The sequence below is a fragment of the Bufo bufo genome, chromosome 11 (assembly GCF_905171765.1).
Source record: "Bufo bufo chromosome 11, aBufBuf1.1, whole genome shotgun sequence".
NCBI lineage: Eukaryota > Metazoa > Chordata > Amphibia > Anura > Bufonidae > Bufo > Bufo bufo.
Genome location: NC_053399.1, coordinates 84,117,469 through 84,143,490, shown reverse-complemented (window position 1 = coordinate 84,143,490; position 26,022 = coordinate 84,117,469).

Genomic DNA, 26,022 nt, shown 5'->3' with positions numbered 1-26,022 from the left:
TGGCCAAGGTTGCGTCAGGATGTAATGGATTTCGTGTCTACTTGCTCTACTTGTGCACGCGCGAAAGTCTCTCATACACGTCCAGCAGGGTCTTTATTGCCTCTTTTTATCCCCAATAGGCCATGGACACATCTGTCAATGGATTTCATCACTGACTTACCGTTGTCTGCGGGTAAAACAGTTATTTTGGTAGTAGTAGACAGGTTTAGCAAAATGGTACACTTTATTGCGCTACCCGCACTTCCTAATGCTAAAATTTTTGCTCAGGTGTTTATCAGTGAAATCGTGAAGCTTCACGGGGTCCCTTCCGATGTGGTTTCGGATCGGGGAACCCAGTTTATTTCTAAGTTTTGGAAAGCTTTTTGTTCCCGTTTGGGGGTTCACTTGTCCTTTTCCTCAGCTTTCCATCCTCAGTCGAATGGACAGACTGAGCGTACCAACCAAAACCTAGAAACATATTTAAGGTGTTTTGTGTCTGAAAACCAAGAGTTGTGGTCATCATATTTACCGTTAGCTGAGTTTGCCATAAATAATCATTATCAGGAGTCCACTGGCAAGTCACCATTCCTTGGTGCATACGGTTTTCATCCCCAATTTTGTACTTTCAAAGAGGGGGGGTCTTCTGGGGTTCCCGAAGAGGAAAGGTTTTCTTCATCTCTTTCTTCGGTATGGCAGAAGGTGCAAGTTAACTTGAAAAAGATGAGTGGTAAATATAAATGCATGGCCGATAAGAAACGGTCGCCAGGTCCGGACCTAGGGGTGAATGACTATGTGTGGTTGTCTACTAGGAATATTAAGTTGAAGGTTCCCTCTTGGAAACTGGGCCCTAGGTTCATTGGTCCTTATAAAATAGTAGCCGTCATTAACCCTGTGGCTTTTCGCCTGGAGCTACCTCAGACTTTTAAGATCCATAACGTCTTCCATAAATCGTTACTCAAGAAGTATGTTCCACCTCTAGAACCATCACCGCTGCCACCTCCTCCTGTTATTGTGGATGGTAATCTGGAGTTTCAAATAGCCAGAATTGTTGATTCTCGTCGGGTCCGCCGCTCTCTTCAGTATCTGGTGCATTGGAGGGGTTACGGTCCCGAGGAAAGAATGTGGGTTCCAGCGTCAGAGGTAAAGGCCAACAGGTTAATTCAGGCTTTCCATGCCTCTCATCCGGAGAGACCTGGTCCTGAGTGTCCGGAGGCCCCTCGTGAAAGGGGGGGTACTGTCACGAGGGTATCAAGAGCCACGTCTGACTCCGTTATACCCGGAGTCAGGAGGTCGCAGCGGGTGGCTGCGCGCTCTATATCTAAAGATCACGTTGTTTCTTAGTGATTGTTTTCTGTGTTTGCCTTGCTATCCTTTTTGTCTCAATCAGGGATCCGTAGCTTCTCCTCCTCAGCTGTTTCTTGTCTGCCACTCCCAACCTCCTTATATTCTCCCCTCACTCTTCTCTAGCTGCCAGTTATAGAGCTTCCTGCCTGGACATCTATACTGACCCACTGGAGTTGTGAATCCTGGTTGTCGTTCCAGAGTGCTACCCTCCGGATCCCTGTTGGGCTTCTTGTTGTCTCCTGTTGTCGCCCACCTGGGATTATATGTTGAGTTTGTATTGTCTGTCCTTCCCTTGGTGTTTTCCTTTAGAGCTAGTGGTGCGGACTAGTGTTCCCACCGCCCTGTTCACTATCTAGGGCTCAGCTTAGGGAAAGCCAGGGCTTTAGGCACGTGATCGGCGTACTGGTGAGGAACCCGTCTAGGGACGTCAGGGCAGCCAGGTGCCAGCCGCTAGGTGAGTCAGGGGTCACCACCTTCCCTCTCACTTGGGCAGGGCCTTCCTTGTTCCCTCCCTCTGTGTCACGTATGTGATAGTCACGCCGACCGTGATAGTTAAAATAGAAAGATAATACAATTTAAGATGCTAATATGTCATAAAAGGTTGTTATGTGAAAACTAATAGGAAGTGTATAATTAAAGGTGGCAGGAGATCGGTGAGACTGGCAACACGTGGTTTGATTTGACAGGTTTTCCTTGTGAATCAATAGGCGTCTGTGTTGTTTCTGGTAATGGCCACAGCCCTTGCCTCAGGTGTTGCTTATGTGGTCATTGAACCTTCCTTATTTCTTGTTGCTTCTCCCACAATGCTGTGCGGTTTATATCGTCAGTTTCAGTTGTGGATTTCTGGTGTGTAGATCTTGGCGGAGTTCCTGGTGCTTCCATAGCCCCTTTGAAGTAAAGGCTTTCCTTTCCCTTTTTGTATGGGTTCTGTGTGTTGCATCCTTTATTTTGGAGGAACAGGTAGTCTCGTCCCTGCCATTAGTACCAGGGTCCTATAGGGCTAGATAGGACTGTAGGTATTCCTGCGTATGGTAACCACAAATATAGAAAACAATACAGTATGTGTGGGATCATATCAGAACCCCTAAACAAATATACTCATAAAGCCACACATAAAAGTACAAAAATTACACCTTTATTAATGTTAATAAATATCAAAGACAATTACAATAAATTGCAAGAAGTGCCGAAATGTAGAACAAACGGCCCCCCCAAAACTGGAGAAAATGGTAATAAATTGATAAATAAAAATCCAACCACACTCGGAAACAGCTATATAAATAAATGGGGAACTCACCTATGTCTCATGTGACCTCCCTAACACTAATTAAATGTTAAAACACAGGCAATATGATGACAATGAGAGAAGTACACAAGGGAAAGTGTAAATATATCACTAACAATAGTGACCCCACCCGTTTATGTTAAACTGAATCTGTGTAAAACAAACCCCACTATTGCCATCAAAAAGCTATTGCCTGTAATACAGAAATAAAATGACAAAAAAGGAGATCAGATGATCACAACAAAACTGTAAAGTCCAAGCCTATAGAATAATAAACTGCAGGCCCACAACGGGTCTAGTGGTAACAAAATACAATTTGAGAAGTAACTGACCATAAAACAGAACCCACTAAGTAAACAAACTTGGCTAACTAGTAGCATCATATAAACATGAGTTACTAACTAGTTTGGGGAGGACCAGAAGCCTGACATACGTTTCGCAGGTGCGCCCCTCTCGGGGGGTGAGACTTACTGCGTCCCTACCTCACATCATTAATGATAATTGAGCCATTGGCGTCCCCCCTGTGTTCGTTGACCAATGAGAAATCTCCCAATGTTGGCGCGGGATTCATAGAAACTAGAGGTGGGATGACGAATCCGTTGAATCCACGAATTCCTCGAATCTTGTTGGATTTGTGGGATTCGTGGACTCTAATCCTGACGAATCCCAGCTAGGACCTGTGCAGTCCCTGTATTCTAGTGCATCGTTCCCGGTCACTGTTGTATAATCTTATCTAACCTGTAGGCATTGTTAAGATATAATAATCATGTGTAATCCATCTGTATTACTTACAACATTAAGTTCCGAAGCAGAGAGGAGGGAGGAGGCAGGTCGGGATGGCGCCGCGTCACTCACTACGTCATGCGCCTGCACCGGCCACTTTATGAATAAAGCAGGCGGCACAGGCGCGTAATGTAGTGAGTGACGCGTTGCCCGCCCTCCCGGCCTGCCTCCTCCCTCCTCTCTGCTACTGAACTTAATGTTGTAAGTAATACAGATGGATTACACATTATTATATCTTAACCATGCCTACAGGTTAGATAAGATTATACAACAGTGAGCGGGGAAGGTGCATTCGAATACAGGGACTGCACCGATCCCCACTGTCATTCCTAATCCAGATGCCGGCCCCCAGCCCCTGTATTGGGTGTCATTCACACTGCAGGGACACTGTTATGGGGGGGATCTGTGGATGGCACATCGCATAAGATGCTATATATGTGTCATCCACAGATCCCCCCATAACAGTGCCATCCAGAGATCTCCCATAACAGTGCCATCCAGCGATCCCCCATAACAGTGCCATGCAAAGATCCCCCCATAACAGTGCCATGCAGAGATCCCCCCATAACAGTGCCATCCACAGATCTTACCAATAGCAGTGTCATCCACAGATCCGCCCCATCAGTGTTTGGATCACTTTGTTTCTTACACCGTTCACACAATTCTTATTTACAGGATTCATAGGATTCGAGATTCGAAAGATTCGATATATTCGAGAACCTTTTTGGATTCGGATTCGAAAAAAATTGGATTCGTCCCACCTCTAATAGAAACCAAGCCGCATAACCATTCATGTGCCGACCTAAGTACCGCGAGATTGTGACTTGCAATCACGTGACCGCATCACATGATCAAGCATGTTATCTCACCTCAGGCCTCAACTCTATAGTAACATAGTAGATAAGGCCGAAAAAAGACATTTGTCCATCCAGTTCGGCCTGTCATCCTGCAAGTTGATCCAGAGGAAGGAAAAAAAAAAAACTATGAGGTAGAAGACAATTTTCCCCACTTTAGGGGAATAAAAAATTCCTTCCCGACTCCAATCAGGCAATCAGAATAACTCCCTGGACCCCTCTCTAGTAGCTATAGCCTGTAATATTATTACGCTCCAGAAATACATCCAGGCCCCTCTTGAATTCCTTTATTGTACTCACCATCACCACCTCCTCAGGCAGAGAGCTCCATAGTCTCACTGCTCTTACCGTAAAGAATCCTCTTCTATGTTTGTGTACAAACCTCCTGTCCTCCAGACGCAGAGGATGTCCCCTCGTCACAGTCACAGTCCTGGGGATAAATAGATGATGGGATAGATCTCTGTACTGACCCCTGATATATTTATACATAGTAATTAGATCTCCCCTCAGTCGTCTTTTTCCTAAAGTGAATAACCCTAATTTTGATAATCTTTCAGGGTACTGTATTTGCCCAATTCCAGTTATTACTTTAGTTGCCCTCCTCTGGACCCTCTCCAGCTCTGCTATGTCTGCCTTGTTTACAGGAGCCCAGAACTGTACACAGTACTCCATGTGTGGTCCGACTAGCAATTTGTAAAGTGGTAGGACTATGTTCTCATCACCGGTATCTATGCCCCTTCTGATGCAACCCATTATCTTATTGGCCTTGGCAGCAGCTGCCTGACACTGTTTATTGCAGCTTAGTTTGCGGTTTATTAAAATTCCTAGATCCTTTTCCATGTAAGTGTTACCGAGTGTTTTACCATTTAGTATGTACGGGTGACTTGCATTATTCCTTCCCATGTGCATAACCTTACATTTGTCAGTGTTAAACCTCATCTGCCACTTATCTGCCCAAGCCTCCAGTCTATCCAGATCCCTCTGTAGTAGTATACTGTCCTCATCAGTGTTAATTACGTTACACAGTTTAGTGTCATCTGCGAAAAATTTATATTTTACTATGCAAGCCTTCTACAAGATCATTAATAAATATATTGAAGAGAATAGGGCCCAATATTGACCCCTGAGGTACCCCACTAGTGACAGTGACCCAATCTGAGTGTGTACCACTAATACCCACCCTCTGTTTTCTATCACTCAGCCAGTTACTTACCCACTTACAGATGTTTTCTCCCAGTCCGACCATTCTCATTTTATATACTACCCTTTTATGTGGTACAGTGTCAAATGCTTTGGAGAAGTCCAGATATACGACATCCATTGATTCGCCGCTGTCAAGTCTAGAACTTACCTCTTCATAGAAATGGATTAAATTAGTTTGACATGACCGATCCCTCATGAAGCCATGCTGATATGGCGTTATTTGCTTATTTCTGTTAAGATGCTCTAAGATATCTCTTAGAAAACCTTCAAACTGTTTACCCACAACAGATGTTAAACTTACCGGCCTATAGTTTCCAGGCTCTGTTTTTGGAACCTTTTTGAATATTGGCACCACATTTGCTATGCGCCAATCCGGTGAGACATTTTTTTTTTTTAGAGTGATATTTACTTTTCATTGAAAAGTTAATTTTGGGGTGTGCATGACTTTTGGATCACTTTATTTAATTTTGCGGGAAGTGAAGCAATCTAAAAAAATGGGCAAATCAGACAGGGATGATGAATTACAAAAGGAAGTATAGCATCTAGAAATCAAATCTGGTCCATAAAGTAAACTCTTTCAGATATGAATCAAGAAAAATGTGATCGCGACACTGTAGAATGCCGCTAAGATTTTGGGGTCCATTATAAGTGGTAAAACCAGTTGGCACCACTGTCATGGCAGCAGTCCTTGCCTTCTGCCACACTTCTGATGAAGAAGGCCGCTTCCTTTGCTCACCCGCTCTATAGTTTCAGGTTTCTGGCAGTCCCTTTCCCTGCCCAACAGTCCCAGATGCCAAAGTAATAATTCTCCATCACAGGCTGAGGCTTACTTCCCGCTGACAATGCCTCTCCACCTGTTTGAGGTGAACACTCTCTCTGAACCTTAAAATTTGCCAGCATGCGGTTTTCCTGGGGTACCTTGGGCACCGTCCCTGAGGTATGCTGGTTTTCTGCTCAGGTGTGTCATTTGTTCATTTGCTTGTTCATGTATGGACTTCTGGCTATCTTCTGGTAATGACATTTTGCTGTCTGCCCTGATCCTTGCCTGAGCTTAATTCTGACCGTTATCTACCAACCCTGACCTCAAACTATTTATCCATGTACGCTGCCTGCCTGACCTCAGTCTGGTTTTGACATAGTGGTGTGTCTTTCCCCAGTGGGTCAGCAGTATTGAACAAAGACTACAAGAGGTAGTAAAAGTAAGTTGCGGTTCCAGCTCACCTTATGCACGAATACTCCGCGTGCACGGAAGGACCAGGGAATCCAAGACGTAATGATGAAAAACAAATCCGGCACAATGGATGCTTTGCAGTAAAATCTTCAGTTTATTTCAGCAACATAACTCCACGTACAGACAATTGCAGACACAAGCGGTATGCCAGTTGACACGTTTCGGACAGAGCCCTTAGTCGTGACTAAGGACTGTCCAAAACGCGGCAACTGGCATACCACTTGTGTCTGCATTGTCTGTACGTTGAGTTATGTTGCTGAAATAAACTGAAGATTTTACTGAAAAGCATACAAGAGGTAGTGGTCTGGTGGTTCCCCTGCAGCAGAGTCCATATCCCTGTCGAAGTTTTAAAGAAAGAAGATCTGGGGAGCCACTTGAATAAGACCCTTAGGAGTAGTCCATTGTCCGTTCCAAGGCATTGCGCCTGCTACATGCACAGAAATGCGCTTGGTGACTGAGTAATTTGTCACAAAAAATTTGTGAAATTCGGTGAAGCAGCAGAAACAAATTTTTCATAACTTTGCTCATAATTAAATGTGATCATCCAACGAGTGAGTCATTTATCATTTATTGTGTGATCAGTGACACATTTACCCTGGGCAAATATACAAAAAAAAAATACAAAAAAATAAGAAATTCATATGGATGTTGGCTTAAAGGGAACCTGTCACCAGTTTTATGGTGTCCTAACTAAGGGCAACATAAATAAGTGACTGATTCTCTTAGCACAATGCTGGGTCACTTTCTTTAATTGACCCAGTCAATCTGCCAACATCTTGTATTGAAAAGCTCCAGCTGATAATGATGAGTCATGAATATTCATGAGCTCCTGACTCTCCCCGCCCACCTGCTGCTGAGTGACAGTTTGTTTCCATATGAACCAGCAGGAGGTGGGCAGGGGAGTGGCTATAGCTCTGAATTAAATATACGCTGGACTCACTGACATCACGCTGGACTCAAATCAGCTCATTAGCATGCGGCACGTGGCATCTTTGTGTATATATTATGAGGTAGTCACACCAGTAAGTGAATACATCTAAGGTACTTTTTAGTAGTTAATGATTGTATATAATTAGTTAGATTATAATCAAATATCCACATGACAGGTTCCCTTTAATGGTTAGAAATAGCGATGAGCAAATCAAAGTCCACTAAGTGGACCTCAATCTGAATTTCAGGATAAATTCCATTTGCCCGAATCAATTTAAACTGAAATAATGTGTAAAAAAATATATATATATTTACTTGATCCATTTGCTCACAACGGGCTGGGTGCAGTCATCTTGCTTGATCTTGGCCAAAATCCTGCGAGTATGATGCCACCATGCTGGCCATGTGAGATTTCACATCAAGATGGCGGTGGCCAAGTAATATTTTTTTTTTATTTAAAGAAATTGTACACTGTTAATATCAGATGCTGCAATCATGTATGAATGCCGCTCCCCGTAATTGCACCCACTACTTAAAAAAAAAAAAGTGAAACTGCACATACTGGGCGAGAAAACTCCTTATTAGAGGATCTTTAAATGACAAAGGACTAAGACTAATGTGATATAAGGTAAACATCACTATCAGTAAGGGATGGTAACTTGTTACTGGGTATGCTACTGAAAACCATTCCTGTTCCCAAATAATAAATTGACAATCTGACTAATGACTCATATAGATGACTGGATAATTGCTCAGATGATTGACGACACAAGTGACCTACAGCCACCGCCAATAACGGCAAGCATTTACATGCAGGGAGTAGTGTGTACACCTTCATTCATATATCTGTGTTCAGACAGGTCCAGTCATCATGTCTATCAGAGACAGGTCACACAATGTAAATTGATATTACAATTCCTTAATGATATCAAGAGTAAAATGAGCGTTTATAGTAAAATCGTTCAACAGATATACATTCACATTAGACGATCATCCACCATGAATCGCTAGCATTCAAATCGCAACGATCTTAACAGACCTTTAGGCCACGTTCACATATGGCTGGTGATTTGGCTCAGTTATCCTTTGGCATGGTGCAGAATACACCGGAGAGACTGAAGCTAGAACTGCTCCATAGTTAACTGAGATTGTTCATATTCATCCGGCCCATCAGTTGTCATCCGATGTCGGACGTAAAATAATCGCCAGACAGAAAAACATTTCCATGCTAGAGGATGGCTATAACAGGGGTACAAATTGGGGACGATCAAATCTGAAATGATCAATTCTAAAAAAAATTGGATTTGACTTGAATTTTACAAAAATCACACAATCCAAATTTTGGGAGTTTTGATTTTAGCGAATCTCAGGGAAGGGGGCAGGGGGACAGAAAACAAAGGGGGAAAAATGAGACTAGGTAAAAATAGTATGAGACCTGAGAGACCTCTGTCATACACCTGTTTTCAGGCCAATTGGAGCAAATTGAATCAAATCAAAATTTGTGTTATTTGCTCAACTCTAGTATAGGTAGTTTATAAAGGATATTTTAATATACAGAAAAGAGAAGAAGGTTTGTCTCTATGTAAAGTCCTGTTGAAAGAACACATGACGGGAAGGGTTGTGAACATATGGAGTCACTGTGGGTAGAAATACATGAAGGGAAAAATGATAAAATATGGATCGGGGGCTGTCATAACTGGACAGTAGGCACGGTCCACCAGCAATCCTTTTCATCCGATTCCTATATAGTCATGTATAATGGTATTGTACCATGCTGACCAAATATGTCAGTCACCCAAACTCAATGTGGCAGTGTCTAAACAGTCCAAGTCCACGTGTCAAACAGCATGGCGACAGAGGCAGGAGCTGAGCAAGAGTTTTTGCCTGTATGAGGTTGTGGGACTACTCCTTCGTCTTCAACCACCAAGCAAATAGCCATCATCATATGACAGGGTCGGCCTATCCAATAATAAGGTATCAAAGTATCAATCGACGGAAAGAAGGTAGCTCACTAATAGTGATGAGCGTGAGGTGCCATACTCGATTTTGCGATATTTTGCGAATATTCGTTAGAATATTCGCCGAAATCGAATATTCGTTAATTTAACGCGAATAATATGCGATTTATTAGTCGCGTGTTGCGATTTCCTAAATGTCTCTAATCTCTAGTGTTCACTGTTCAGTGTATACAATACAACTTTCCTATATTTACGGTTTCGAATATTCTCTATATTGCAATATAAAATCAGACGAATATTATAAAAAACAATGTTATCGCAATATAGCCAATATTAGTAAAAATTAAATTAAAGTAAAGATTTAAAAAATACTAAAGCACTATATCCGCTGTGTCTTTTACGAATATTCTCGATATTCTAATATATAATTGATTTAGAATATTACGAATATTCTAAAACCTGATATATCAGCAATATTTCGAATATTCGTAAAAATACACATAGCTGAAACGACACTGAAATGTTCGTATATGCTCATGCGCATGCGCGTGATTCACTCCTGGCCGGAGGTAACCGGTTTCATCTAGAACCCAGCGTGCGTCAGTTAAAGTTACATGCGTTTGGAAAGATGGCGGCAAGCAAGTTTACAGAAGCTGAGGAAGAGATCCTCATCATAGTAAGGCCTCATGCACACGACCATTTTTTTTTTGCGGTCCGCAAAAACGGGTTCCGTTTTTTTCGTGATCCGTGACCGTTTTCAATGTAAAGTCAGGAGTTAAAATACCATAGGATCAGAGTTTTCTCCAATCCGATGGTATATTTTAACTTGAAGCGTCCCCATCACCATGGGAACGCCTCTATGTTAGAATATACCATCGGATTTGAGTTACATCGTGAAACTCAGATCGGACAGTATATTCGCACCTGAAGGGGTTAATTGTGTGTATCATAGCCCCCTGTAAGAGATCGGGTGCTGCCAGGCAGCAGGGGGCAGTCATGTGCACAGTTCGTAGTATATTCTAACTAGAAGCGTCCCCATCACCATGGGAACGCCTCTGTGTTAGAATATACTGTCTGATATGAGTTTTCACGAAGTGAAAACTCATCTCTGAAAAAGCTTTTATGCAGACGGATCTTCGGATCCGTCTGTGTGAAAGTAGCTTACGGCCACGGATCAAGGACGCGGATGCCAATCTTGTGTGCATCCGTGTTCTTTCACGGACCCATTGACTTGAATGGGTCCGTGAACCGTTGTCCGGCAAAAAAATAGGACGGGTCCTATTTTTTTGACGGACAGGAAACACGGATCACGGATGCGGCTGCAAAACGGTGCATTTTCTGATTTTGAAAGTCAATGGGTCCGCGAAAAAAAAACGGAAAACGGCACAACGGTCGTGGGCACGAGGCCTAAGTATAATTAAATTGAACATTCTATCGCACACGCTTGTTTGCCATATCTTACTAATATTCTTTATTGAATTAAATTTTTCGGATGTATTTGTATGTGGAAACTATTTTCGCGTGGCAATCAAATTCGCATCGTCATACTTTAATTAGATATAAATGATAGGTTGAAACAAGTATTGTTGACATTCAAAAGTAATATTTTTTTCACATAATCATTAACATCTACTCATACTAGATAAAATGTGATTTTATCTGTATTACTAAAATAAATAGTTAAGCATTTTTGATATGACAAACGGTTGGTCTGCCATCAAAGCACTATCTCACTGGCATCTGCTATATATTTATATGCTATCCATACATACATGTGGCCGGCATGTCATTATGTATGGATAGCAGACAATATCTAATAGCTTATTCCCCCCACACATACAATTTCAATACAATTAGATTTTATACATTTACGTTAACTTAAATTGTAGTATTTCACTCTCAAACAATAATAATTGTTGGTTTGGTGGTTGAGATGATGATGACATGGTGGTGGTCAGTTACTGCGGCATCAAGGCAGCGCACGGCGAGCGGTTCCCTGTAATTAAACTACAACATGAAGAGCTATTAGTTAGACTGCCTCTCGCCGTGTGCTGACTTGCTGCTGCTGGAACTTTGCCCTCACCACCAGTGGTGTAGCTGCAGGCCCGGCAGCTGTTCCATCAGTTTCCTTCACTGTCTATACTATCACATAATTTCATTGCGTAATACTGCCGAGGGGGCCCTGACAAAATCTTTTAGTCCTCCTCCTTCTGTGGGATGGGCCTCTTCTAGGTCAGGGCCGCAAAGCAGACGCTTCTCCTGATTCCCCGATAGTTACACCCCTGGCCGCCACCATTATAGTAAATGTTGACGGATCGTCATTCTTGTTGATCCAGCCTCAGAGAATATCTAGACCAGGGATGGCCAACCTGCGGCTCTCCAGCTGTTGCAAAACTAAAACTCTGAGCATGCCCAGACAGCCTACAGCTATCAGCCTACAGCAGGGCATGGTGGGAATTGTAGTCTTACAACAGCTGGAGAGCCGCAGGTTGGCCAGCCCTGATCTAGACCGACAGGTGTCCGACTACATCGGGTTAACGGCCGATGTGGACGCTCTGAAAAGCGAGGTCCCCTTGACTACTGGGTGTGCAGGCTTGACCTTTGGCTAGAGCTGGCACAGTTTTCCATAGAACTCTTGGCTTGCCCCTCGTCGAGTGTCTTGTCCAAAAGGACATTCAGCACAGCAGGCGGGATTGTGACCGATAAGTGCACTCGCTTAGCTCACAACAGTGTGGACTAACTCACATTTTTTTAAATGAATGAGGCATGGATCTCGGAGGAATTCAACACCTGTGGTGACCATGTGTAATTGAATTTCCTCATGCCAGCCCACACATATCTGCCAACACCCAGAAAAAAGAATGGTCCTTGCCTTATGTATATACAGAGGCATAAAAAGCCTTTTAATTTTTGGGGCCTGTACTGGCCGACAGTTACATTTTTATCCTGTGACCGCCTAATGTACCTCCAGCCACAGAATCAAAGTTCTTTGCTGTCAGGTGAATGCCTATTGCCTAATTTTTGGTGCCTGTACTGGCCGACAGTTACATTTTTTTATCTCTAGCCACATAATCCTGCACTTGTCTCACTCCTCTGCCTCTCATTATGGTGGTGTATGAACCGCATTCACCATAAGGACCTTCTAATGTCACAGGGTCATGTGACTGTGCCCCCCACCCCGTACTGTGCCCCCTTATACCCTGAATTGTGCCCTCTTACCACACCTTGTGCAGTGCCCCTAGTCATTCCCTGTACTGTGCCCTCTTATACTCTTTTATCCGGTCACGGTATGGCGGTGTTATCCGGTCACCATACAGAGGTGATATCTGGTCAATGTATGGCGGTGGTTTCCAAAAACTGTATGGCCATAATTGTATCCCTTTCCCTGCCCACACCATCCTTTTTTAGACTTGGCATTAGCGGCATAATATGCAGATTGCAGTGCTAAGGACCTTTGCGCCACAATCTGTGTCAGAAATACGACTAACAGAGACGTATTTCTATAGAATAAATGACCACCTAATTGTATTATTATTTAGGGTTAGGGCTAATATCTTTATATTATATCGATTCTAGTGTAGTATACTGTGCCCTGTATTTCTCAGTAGAAAATGATCCTTGGGAAACACAATCCTCATCCCTGACCACCAGGACCAGGTAGCGCTCTGTCAGTAAATTGCGACCTCCCATCTCCGCCACGCTGCTCCGCTGTGTACTGGTGCTTATTCTGATACTAGGGCTGGGTTCACATCCTATTTTTGCCATCCATTTAATGCATACCAAAAATATATGCGTTAACAGATGCCTCAGACTGATGCCGTACAGTGGAGTCCATTCACCATCCAGTTCCATGGTAAAAAAAAATTTTACGTTAACGTATGCATTTTTTAAATGGACTCTGAACGATACAAAAACGTGGAGTGCTGCACATTTGTATACATCAAACCGATAGGAAATAATATTTTTCTAGGCTCCAGCAGGGCACATTTTAGAGATTTTCCTTTAGGGACGCATGACGTACCGGTATGGCATGTTTCCCGAGTCCTTAAGGACCCATGACGTACCGGTACATCATGAGTTTAAAACAAGATTGCGGCGCTGCGGGGGTTAATCGGAACAGGATGCCCGCTGAAATCATTCAGTGGGCATCCTGTCACAACGCCGGGGGGGGGTCATATGACCCCCCAGTATCGGCAATCGCAGCAAACCGCAGGTCAATTCAGACCTGCGGTTTGCTGCGCTTTCTGCAGATTCTGATCCCCAAATAAAGTTTTTTTCACCCCCCCCCTGCACCCCTGAATGATTTTATGCCGGCGGGTGGTGCAGGGGGGGTGTTGCAGGCGGTGCGGCAGGCGGGATCGCGATCCCCGCCCGCCTCCTCTTGAATATTCATTGGCGTCCAGTGGTATACCAGAGTGTCAGCACATTGCTGACACTCTGGTATAAACGGCTGACATCTGTGCTGTGATGTCAGCCGTTTAACCCTTTCCATACCGCAGTGCGTACGGACCGCTGTATGGAAAAGGTTAACAGTAAGAGGGGACTCCCTCCCTCTCCCATCGGGGGGCTGCTGTGCCTTTGCAGCCCCCCGACAGGATGGGGTCACAGAGGGAGGGAGCCCCCCTCCTTACCCTTCCCCGTCTGCTCAGTTGTGGCAGACGGGGAAGGTTCCCATGGCAACAAGACGCCTTCTCAGGCATCCTGTTGTCCATGGTGCTGAACAGATCTGTTCAGGCAAAGTGTAAGTAAAATACAGTACAATACACTATATAGTGTACTGTACTGTATTATACAGACATCAGACCCACTGGATTCTCAAGAACCAAGTGGGTCTGGGTCAAAAAAAAGAAAAAAAAAAGACAAAAGTAAAGATAAAAAAAAACACATTTATCACTGAATAAAAATTTAAAAAATAAAATACACTACACATATTAGGTATCGCCGCGTCCGTAACGACCTGATCTATAAAACGGTCATGTTACTTTCCCCGCACGGTGAACGCCAAAAAAATAAAAAAATAAAAACTATGAGGAAATTGAAATTTTGCCCACCTTATTTCCCAAAAAAGGTAATAAAAGTGATCAAAAAAGTCGCATGTACGCCAAAATAGTACCAATCAAACCGTCATCTCATCCCACAAAAATCATACCCTACCCAAGATAATCGCCCAAAAACTGAAAAAACTATGGCCCTTAGACTATGGAAACACTAAAACATGTTTTTTTTTGTTTCAAAAATTAAATCATTGTGTAAAACTTACATAAATAAAAAAAAGTATACATATTAGGTATCTCCGTGTCCGTATCGACCGGCTCTATAAAAATATCACATGACCTAACCCCTCAGGTGAACACCGTAAAAAAATAAAAACTGTGTAAAAAAAGCAATTTTTTGGCATCTTACGTCACAAAAAGTGTAATAGCAAGTGATCAAAAATTCATATGCATATCGCCGCATCCATGACAACCTGCTCTATAAAAATACCACATGCTCTAACCTGTCAGATGAATTTTGTAAATAACAAAACAAAAAAACGGTGCCAAAAAAGCTATTTCTTGTTACCTTGCCTCACAAAAAGTGTAATATAGAGCAACCAAAAATCATATGTACCCTAAACTAGTACCAACAAAACTTCCACCATATCCCGTAGTTTCTTAAATGGGGTCACTTTTTTGGAGTTTCTACTCCAGGGGTGCATCAGGGGGGCTTCAAATGGGACATGGTGTCCAAAAAAACTGTCTAGCAAAATCTGCCTTTCAAAAACCGTACGGCATTCCTTTCCTTCTGCGCCCTGCCGTGTGCCCGTACAGCAGTTTATGACCACATATGGGGTGTTTCTGTAAACTACAAAATCAGGGCCATAAATAATGAGTTTTGTTTGGCTGTTAACCCTTGCTTTGTAACTGGAAAAAATATATAAAAATGGAAAATCTGCCAGAAAAGTGAAATTCTGAAATTGTATCTCTATATTCCATTAAATCTTGTGCAACACCTAAAGGGTTAACAAAGTTTGTAAAATCAGTTTTAAATACCTTAAGGGGTGTAGTTTCTTAGATGGGGTCACTTTTATGGAGTTTCTACTCTAGGGGTGCATCAGGGGGGCTTTAAATGGGACATGGTGTCAAATAAACCAGTCCAGCAAAATCTGCCTTCCAAAAACCATATGGCGCACCTTTCCCACTACGCCCTACTGTGTGCCCGTACAGTAGTTTACGGCCACATATGGGGAGTTTCTGCAAACTAAAGAATTGGGGCAATAAATATAGCATTTTGTTTGGCTGTTAACCCTTGCTTTGTTACTGGAAAAAATGTATTAAAATGGAAAATTTGACAAAAAATTGAAATTCTCAAATTTCATCTCCATTTGCCAATAACTCTTGTGCAACACCTAAAGGGTTAACAAAGTTTGTAAAATCAGTTTTGAATACCTTGAGGGGTGTAGTTTCTAGAATGGGGTCATTTTTGGGTGGTTTCTATTATGTAAGCCTCACAAAGTGACTTCAGACCTGAACTGATTTTCTTCTAAACTTCTAAGCCTTGTAACATCCCCCAAAAATAAAATATCATTCCCAAAATGATCCAAACATGAAGTAGACATATGGGGAATGTAAAGTAATAACTATTTTTGGAGGTATTACTATGTATTATAGAAGTAGAGAAATTGAAACTTGGAAATTTGCAATTTTTTACAAATTTTTGGTAAATTTGGTTTTTTTTTTATAAATAAAAATGATTATTTTTTTACCAGTGTCATGAAGTACAATATGTGACGAAAAAACAATCTCAGAATGGCCTGGATAGGTCAAAGCGTTTTAAAGTTTTCAGCACTTAAAGTGAAACTGGTCAGATTAAAAAAAAAATGGCCAAGTCCTTAAGGTGAAATAGGGCTGAGTCCTTAAGGGGTTAAGACGCATAAAAATGGCCCCTGATTAAAATATATATTTTTTTGTGGGAATTTTTGCCACAATGGTATATCACTGTCCATGTTGTGGGACTATTTGTGTACTTCTAGTGTTTTCTGGCTGCAAATATGACCTGAAGGTTTTTCAGGTTCACCTGCCATTAAAGTGAATAGGGGTCGCCGCGATCGCGCTTTTGCGTTCGCGAATCGTCCGATATTCGTCTATCACTAATGTTAGAAGATTTCCTTCCTTTGATCCATAGAGGCATGAAGGGTTCATACAAAGAATGGGAACCATCTTAGACATGATCAGACATATAGGCCTCACAAAGAGACTGTATACTGTAAGCTTTTCGGCAACTGTTCTACTATTAGGTCAATGGTGCCCTCCAAGTGTGAGAGGAACAACCAAGCTTGTTACCTCTTCAAGAAACAATATGCTAATATATAACTTAAAGGGATTGTCTCACTTCAGCAAATGTCATTTATTATGTAGAGAAAGTTAATAAAAGCCACTTACTAATGTATTGTGATTGTCCATATTGCTGATTTTGCTGGCTGGATTCATTTTTCCATCAGATTATACATTGCTGGTTACCATGTTTACGACCAACCTGCAACCCAGAATCAGTGGCCGTGCTTGCACAATATAGAAAAAAGCACCAGCCTATGTGAGCTCCCACGGTCCCGGCCAGTGCCTTTTTCTACTGTGTGCAAGCACAGCCACCAATGCTGGATTGCAGGGTGGCCGTAACCATGGAAATGAGCAGTGTCTAATAGAGTTGAGCGAACCCGAACTGTAAAGTTCGGCTTCCTACCAAACTTTAGGTTTTTCGGCACCCGGACCCGAACAACTACTGCTGAAAACAAACTTTTTTTACTTCAGTTTGTCAATATCAATACATAATCGGCTGCCATTTTATGCAACGATAGTGCACCAGCACAGGATATCTGCATGTCTGCAAGTCCAGAAATACAGCTTTTTGCTTGCTGGGGTTAAAAAAAAAACTTTTTTTCATATAGTGCACATCTAGGATTAGACGTGCATAAGTGATTGTCACATTTAGGCCAGAAATACAGCTTTTTGCTTACTGGGGTAAAAAAAAAACATCTGTTTCATATAGTGCACATCTGGGATTAGAGGGTCATAAGTGAGTGTCACATTTAGCCCAGAAATACAGCTTTTTGCTTACTGGGGTGAAAAAACCCTCTGATATACTGCACATCTGGGATTAGACGTGCATAAGTTACTGTGAAATTTAGGCCACAAATACAGCCGTCATATAGAGTTAAAAAATTTTTTTTTTAGTGCAATACCCTATATCAGGGTTTTTATTGGCGGTTAATTATTTTTAACAGACTTAACCACTTTTTACTTTGCTTTGTGAACGCTAACTATGAGGCAAACATCTAATAAAGGATGCGGTCATGGTCGTGGTGGTGGTGTTGGTGGAGCCTCTGGTGCAGGGAGAGGACGTGGCTGTTCTGCCACAGCTACACGTCCTACTGAACCTACTACCTCAGGTCCCAGTAGCCACCAGAATCTACAGCGATATTTGGTCGGGCCTAATGCTGTTCTAAGGATGGTAAGGCCTGAGCAAGTACAGGCGCTAGTCAATTGGGTGGCCGACAGTGGATCCAGCACGTTCACATTATCTCCCACCCAGTCTTCTGCAGAAAGCGCACAGGTGGCATCTGAAACTCATGCCCATCAGTCTGTCACATCACCCCCGTGCATAACGGGGAACCTGTCTGAGCCTCAAGTCATGCAGCAGTCTCTTATGCTGTTTGAAGACTCTGCTGGCAGGGTTTCCCAAGGGCATCCACCTAGCCCTTCCCCAGGGGTGGAAGACATAGAATGCACTGACGCACAACCACTTATGTTTCCTGATGAGGACATGGGAATACCACCTCAGCACGTCTCTGATGATGACAAAACACAGGTGCCAACTGCTGCGTCTTTCTGCAGTGTGCAGACCGAAAAGGAGGTCAGGGAGGAAGACTGGGTGGAAGACGATGCAGGGGACGATGAGGTCCTAGACCCCACATGGAATGAAGGTCGTGCCACTGACTTTCAGAGTTCAGAGGAAGAGGCAGTGGTGAGACCGAGCCAACAGCGTAGCAAAAGCGGGAGCAGGGTGCAAAAGCAGAACAGCCGTCGCAAAAACAGTTCGCCTGCTACTGGCCACCGTCACCAGGGACCGAGCACACCAAAGGCAGCTTCAAGGAGTTCCCTGACATGGCACTTCTTCACACAATGTGTGAAGACCCGAGTGGTTTGCACGCTGTGCCATCAGAGCCTGAAGAGAGGCATTAACGTTCTGGACCTTAGCACAACCTGCATGACCAGGCATCTACATGCGAGACATGGGCTACAGTGGAGTAAGCACCTTCAAAACCAAGAAAGGGCTCAGGCCCCTCCTGCTCCCTCTTTTTCTGCTGCCTCGGCCTCTTCCTCCGCCTCTGGAGGAACGTTGGCACCTGCCGCCCAGCAAACAGAGGATGTGCCACCAACAACACCACCTCCGTCACCAAGCATCTCCACCATGTAGATGGAAGCGTTGAGCTCCCCATCTCACAAACCTTTGATAGAAAGCGTAAATTCCCACCTAGCCACCCTCGATCCCTGGCCCTGAATGCCAGCATTTCTAAACTACTGGCCTTTGAAATGCTGTCATTCAGGATGGTGGAGACGGACAGCTTTAAACAGCTCATGTCACTTGCTGTCCCACAGTACGTCGTTCCTAGCCGCCACTACTGCTCCAGGAGAGCCGTGCCCTCCCTGCACAACCAAGTATCGGATAAAATCAAGTGTGCACTGCGCAACGTCATCTGTGGCAAGGTCCACCTAAGTGAGACAAGCCCTTTAAGAATACAGGGGCACATTTATTAAGAGTGGCATTTTAAACGCCGGTCTTCATAAAACCCCTAAGCTGGTATTGGATCCACCAAAGTTAGGAAGAGGCACCTTTGAGCCACAATCCTCGCCAGAAATATGCCTAATTTAGGTGTATTTCTGTTTTATAAATGACCCCCATAGTGTTTACATGGCACCATATCACCATATACTGTGGCCACTATCCCATTAATATTTATCACTAATATATCACCTAAGGTAGGTGATAAATGTATGGTCACTGGGGGTCCAACAGTTGGGACCCAACCAATTATGAGAATGAGGGGCCCCAAGTCCCCTGTGTGAATAAAGCTGTGATGTACCACTCCACTCCCTGTTTTCTAGATCGATGGGGCTCCCAGTGCTCGGACCACCAGTGATCATAGGTTTATCACATATCCTGTGGATAAATAATACATGTTGTTTATGGGCAGACCCCATCAGTTCATGGACATTATATTCTCGGCCTGGCACACTGCCTCAATTGAGCATTCAAATTCCAATGAAACTATCCAAACATGGAAAAATATTTGCATTTCATATATACAATATATATTTTGCATCTTTCCATCTCAGCTTTATGTTCTTTCTCCATGTTTATAAGACAGAAGCATTTCTTTAAGACGAGTAGTCACCACACAACTTTTTGCCTTCTATAAAGTCTGATATATAATAGTCTGATAATACAAATCTACTAACATTAATTCCAATATGGCTACAATTTGGGATATCACTGTATTGGTTGCACATTTGATTTCTCTATTGATAACATTCCCTGGATATATGTTCATATTAATTGTGAATGTTCTGGACTGGATGAAGAACAAAAGACTTGAAATAAGTGATCAACTCATCTCTGGGATTGGACTGTTTATCCTTATACACAAATTCCTTCTAGCAAGTTTTGACTTGACTGTGTTCACAGAAGGATATCATACAATTGCGCGTAATCGACTCTTCATTAATATTCTGCATATGGCTATAATCTTCTGCACTTTGCTCTTCTCCACATGGCTCACCATGCACTGTTGCCTGAAGATTGTGAACTCCAACCATAAATTCTACGTCTATATTCAGCGTAGGTTCCCCAAGATGTTCCCATGGATCTTCCTTCCATCCATCTTGGCTTCAGTTCTTATAAGTGCTCCTGTTGGCCTGAAATTTGCAGAAAAGCAATCGCTAAACTCTACAGCCCTACAGAATCCCGATCACTTATTCTTAGAATTACTTTATTACACACCTTACATTGTCTTTTCTTCTTTGTGTCTTTTACTGTTTTTTAGTTCGGCTCTGAATATAATTTTATCATTGAGAAGACATATTAAACACATAAATGATAACACATTTAGAGCTCAGATTGCTGAGGTTCATGCCACTGCAATGAAGACAGTCATCTATATACTTACTTTTAATCTTTTCTATCTTGCTTTACTGACCTCTATATTTATAGCAATTTTCTATCCGCTGTGGAGTTACACCTTACCTTTCTTATACGCATTGTGTCATATTCTCGGCTTATTACTATTAATAAGAGGAAGCAGCAAGTTACAGAAAAGGCTGCACACTCTTTGGCTTAATTGTTATCGCTCGGCTAGAAATTCTATTGTATAACTTGGTAACTAACTGAATATATATAGACATCGGCTGCGGTAATTTATCCTCTATATTAGGCCTCTTTCACACTACAGTATGTCCATTTCAGTGTTTTGCGTTCCGTTTTTCACGGATCCGTTGTCCCGTTTTTGGGTTCCGTTGTGTCTCCGTTTCTGTTCCGTTTTTCCGTTCCGTTTTTCCGTATGCCATATACAGTATACAGTAATTACATAGAGAAAATTGGGCGGGGCATAACATTTTCAATAGATGGTTCAGCAAAAAACGGAACGGAAACGGAAGACATACGGATGCATTTCTGTATGTGTTCAGTTTTTTTTGCGGACCCATTGACTTGCATTGAGCCACGGACCGTGATTTGCGGACAAACATAGGACATGTTCTATCTTTTCACGGCACGGAAAAACGGAAATACGGAAACGGAATGCATACGGAACACATTCCGTTTTTTTGCGGACCCATTGAAATGAATGGTTCCGTATACGGACCGTATACGGACCGCAAAAAACGGACCGCAAAACGGAAAAAAAAAACGGTAGTGTGAAAGAGGCCTTATGATGTCCTATATTTTTGCAGTACGGTTCCCTTCAATGTATAATATTTAATTATGATAAATATAAGCATTTATAAAACAACTGAAAAAATACAATTTTAGTATTTAGGAAACATATAAAACAAAATAAAAGTATAATGAATCCCATTTGTAATCATAATGCTCTTTATTTGCAATAATGTCTAATACACTCTTTGTCCCAAAAAATAACACACCAAGAAGGAGTCATTGGAATGGAAAGACACTTTCTATGTGTGAATGTAATGATAATATTGAGGAAAACTGTACAAAAACTGTCAGAAAGGCATATATAGTGGGTATAGTCAAGTTTGGGTTCGCCGGGTTCAGCTGAACTAGTGATGAGCGGCAGGTGCCATATTCTAATTAGCGAATATATCTCGAATATTTAGCAAAATATTCGAGAAATATCGCAAATTCGAGACTTCGTTATATTCGTACAAAGCTATTCTATTGCGAAAAATCGTCATTGAAATATTCGTGTGTGCATGCACACATATGGGCGTGGCTTAGTCTTGGGAACGTTTTCATACATTCGGTTCAGTAGTGGACTAGAAAAAATGGTTGGAAGTAATTTCACACAAGTCGAGTTAGATCTCCTGATCACTGTAAGTAATTAACATTACAGCACTGTATTGCATATCACATGCTTGTTATTTAAATGTATTTTTATGCAGATAAAGTGTTCCTAAATATTACTAATATTTTTCACAATACATACTTATTACCGTATGTTGTTTGAGTAGATATTAATGATTTCAAGGGGGATTTGCCTCAGGTGTACTGACGCAGAAACACGGGGACCGTATGCGGCCCATTGCATACTATTCTACCAGTTTGGATTGTATTGACACACCACCAAACTGAAACATTTGTCCAGAATCACAAAATATGAGATGACACTCCTCAGTCCCCACATTACCTTGCAGCGATGTACTGTTCTAAATCCAGCTACTTTGATGCCGGTGGATTTAGAAGAGGAGGGGGGAGTGGGAGTAGTAGAAATGTCTGATCCAGTTGCAAATCATAACTGTCATGAATTGATGATTGCAGAAACAAAAGGGTTACCAAATGTTACTGAAACACCATTAACTAATCCTGATGCTGAGTATTTGAGTATTTTGTAGATGGCTCCAGATGGTGGAATGATGAACAAGGACACTTTGTCACCAGGTATGCGGTAATCCAGGATGGTAAGGTAATCATACAAAACCCACTCCCATCTTGTGCGTCTGCACAGGAGGCGGAGTTGAAGGCACTCACTGACGCATGTACAATGGGTAAGGGACTGAGAATAAATTGTTACACTGATTCCAGGTATGCTTTCGGGGTAGCACATGACTTTGGTGTTATCTGGAAAACTAGGGGATTTCTGACTTCATCGGGCAAACCAATCAAAAATTCAGAAGCAGTACAGAGCCTCATAGAGGCGCTAGAGCTGCTCACAGAGGTAGCCATTGTTAAAGTGCCAGCCCATGTGAAGCAAGATGATCCGCTAGCTGTGGAAAATGCTCAAGCAGACCAAGCAGCCAAACAAGCAGCCGGTCTGCCGCTCCTGACATTATTTTTTCCAACTATGCCAGATTTGTCGCTCTTGCAGGAATTACAGGCCCAGATAACGCCTCAAGACAAAAAGGTATGGATGGAGGCGGGGGCTACGAAGACAGGAAAGCTCTGGCAGGTAAATGGCAGAACATGTTTGCCTCAGAGTTTGTATCCGATGATGGCCAATTTAGCACATGGCCCTACTCGTTTGTCGAAAGGAGCTATGAGCGCACTAGTGTTAGAACATTGGTTTGCACCTGGAATTCAGACCCTCTTTGAAAAGTTTGTTCAGGGTTGTCTTACATGTGCCAGACATAACCCTGGGAGGTTTGTAAAGACCCCCAAGAAACACACTCCCAAACCCTTGTACCCGTTTCAAAGAGAACAGGTGGATTACATACAGCTACCCAAGGTGAGCACATATGAGTATGTCCTTGTAGCCATTGATGTATTCTCAGGCTGGTCAGAAGCCTGGCCAGTAACTACGGCTACAGCCAAAATACTGCTAAGAAAATATTGTCAGAGGTAGTCTGCAGATATGGGATTCCAGAGGTGATAGGGTCAGACAGAGGTACCCACTTCACTGGGGAGACAATGGGACACATACTGAAGACCCTAGGGATCACACAAGCTCTACACTCTCAACAGTATGGAGTCACTATAGTGGTGGTCCCAGATGGAATCACTCATGTTGTACGGTTACTGCGTTTATTACTTTCTGTTCTGTATTAAGTAGCTCTAGGTCCTAAGTGGAAGTTCGGATGGAGACACATCTTTGGCAGGAAGGAAGTGTCCATCCCAGGTTTCCCATCACCGAAGTGTTCATAACGTTGACTAGAGGAGGATGGAGGTGGACTTTCAAGGCGGTTCGAGGCCTACTCCACGTAGCTACACTTCCAGGTCACCATATTGGTCAAGGGATATGCTATGATTGACAGCACTGTCCAACCAAGAGACAGCAACGCCCAAGATGATGTTCATCTTCCTGATTCTACAACAGAGGACCACAGCTACACAGAAACTTTTAGGCTTACTGCTGATGCTCCTAGCAGGTATAGCTGATCGACCAGCTCCTAAAGATTCCAACACAGGAGCAGAAGAAGGTGTATCCAGAACTATGGACAATGATGCATGGAACAACAATGCTGCACCTACATCCACTTAGTGTGTTTGTGTGTCGTATGTGGTTTTAATAAAATGTATGTATGCTTAATCAAATGACAACTACTAGACAGACTGGAATCGATGCTTGCATCGCATGGTCTATGCAGCTTATCTGTATACTCTGTGAAGTACAGGCTGTCTAAGGGGTCATTTGTTTGTCCAGGCAGGTTAGTAGTTAGCAAGACACACACACATGATACAATGAATCCTTCAGAGCAAAATGTCTACCACGTGAACAGAAAAATTGAAAAAAAAGGAGGGAAATGTTAAGGAAATTATCCAGCTTTTCTGAAAGTGGATATAAAATTCATAAGATGTTTTCATTTTCTCTGTATACGTGATACAATGTGGTGACATTTGGAAAAGAACAAGCATAAGCTAAAAAAAACCTATAAGAGTGAACTGTGTGTGTTAAGATAAGATAAGATTTGTACGTACTACTAACCAAAAATATGCATCTCTTGTTAAAAAATCTAAACTCATTAGTTAACACATTTTTCTAAAAGTTGAAAATCTAAACTCATTAGTTAACACATTTTTCTAAAAGTGAAACTTGAAATGTCTGTAAACCGATCATGTTTTACTTTGAGAGGTTACACCCTTTTGAACTGTGTATAAATAAAGGATGCAGGAAATCTTATGTTGGGATCCTGACAAGGTTTTGAACTAAACTCAGACTTCTGTCATTTTCCTCCGTCGACGTCATTCACCTGAACATGAGGCAACGATCATCACGTGGCTGACCCTTGGCCTGCCACAACAGGGGCAATAAGTATTGTTGTGAGTCAAAAACAATACTTATTGCCCTAAATCATTAATATCTACTCAGACAAGATAAAATGTGAATTTTTTAGGTATTGAGAAAAATATTAGTAAATATTTTCGCTATCACGAATATTTAGAAACCGTTTTAGCCTTCTCACATTGGCCCACAAGCAAAAAGCAGGCCGGTAATGGACCAATACTTGTGGGCAAATGTGAGAAGGCTAAAATATCTTAGTCACTACTGAATTCGAATATTCTTCATTATTTAACATAGTTTATCTTGTGCCAAAAATTGGCAATTAAATATGCTCATTAATCGAATTGCGTAAGGGAGTTGGCTTGGTAGAATTATCGAATATGTAGAATATAGCGCTATATTCGTAATACGATTTTTTTTTTATATATTTTTTTATCTAACCCATTACTATCACTAATGGGTTGATATGATAAAAAACACAACTAATATTTATTTTAGCAAATATATATCAATATATTTAAAATATTCGCAAATTATCGAAGTGCCGATATTCGCAAACAAAATTAGCTATTCGAATATTCGCGCTCAACACTAAGCTGAACTTGACCCGAATCCCATTGAAGTGATTGGGGACCTAAACTTCACTTTATTATTTTCCGTTACAACATTCTTAAGACAGAATGCAAAACATTATGGTCATTTAGGGGTTAAAAAAACATCTCATCCACCTTATCGCGCTGCGGCAGCTTCGTCTGAGTCTGCCATAGAGGTATATCTAGCAGTAAATGATCTCTTACCAAAAGGTACTTTTCCCAAAAGTAGCCTCTGAGAGCCTGCGTATAGGGCAGTGGGGACGAACTTTTATGCCATCTTGTGGTAACATCTAGTGTCTAATCAGAGCACATCTGGAATCAATTACACATCTGCCTGAGACATACCTGCATGTAGAGTTTTGCAGCAATTTGACATTTTAATTCGGGTGTGTTAATAGTTTTGTCAGTGAGTGTATATAGAGAGGATCAAAG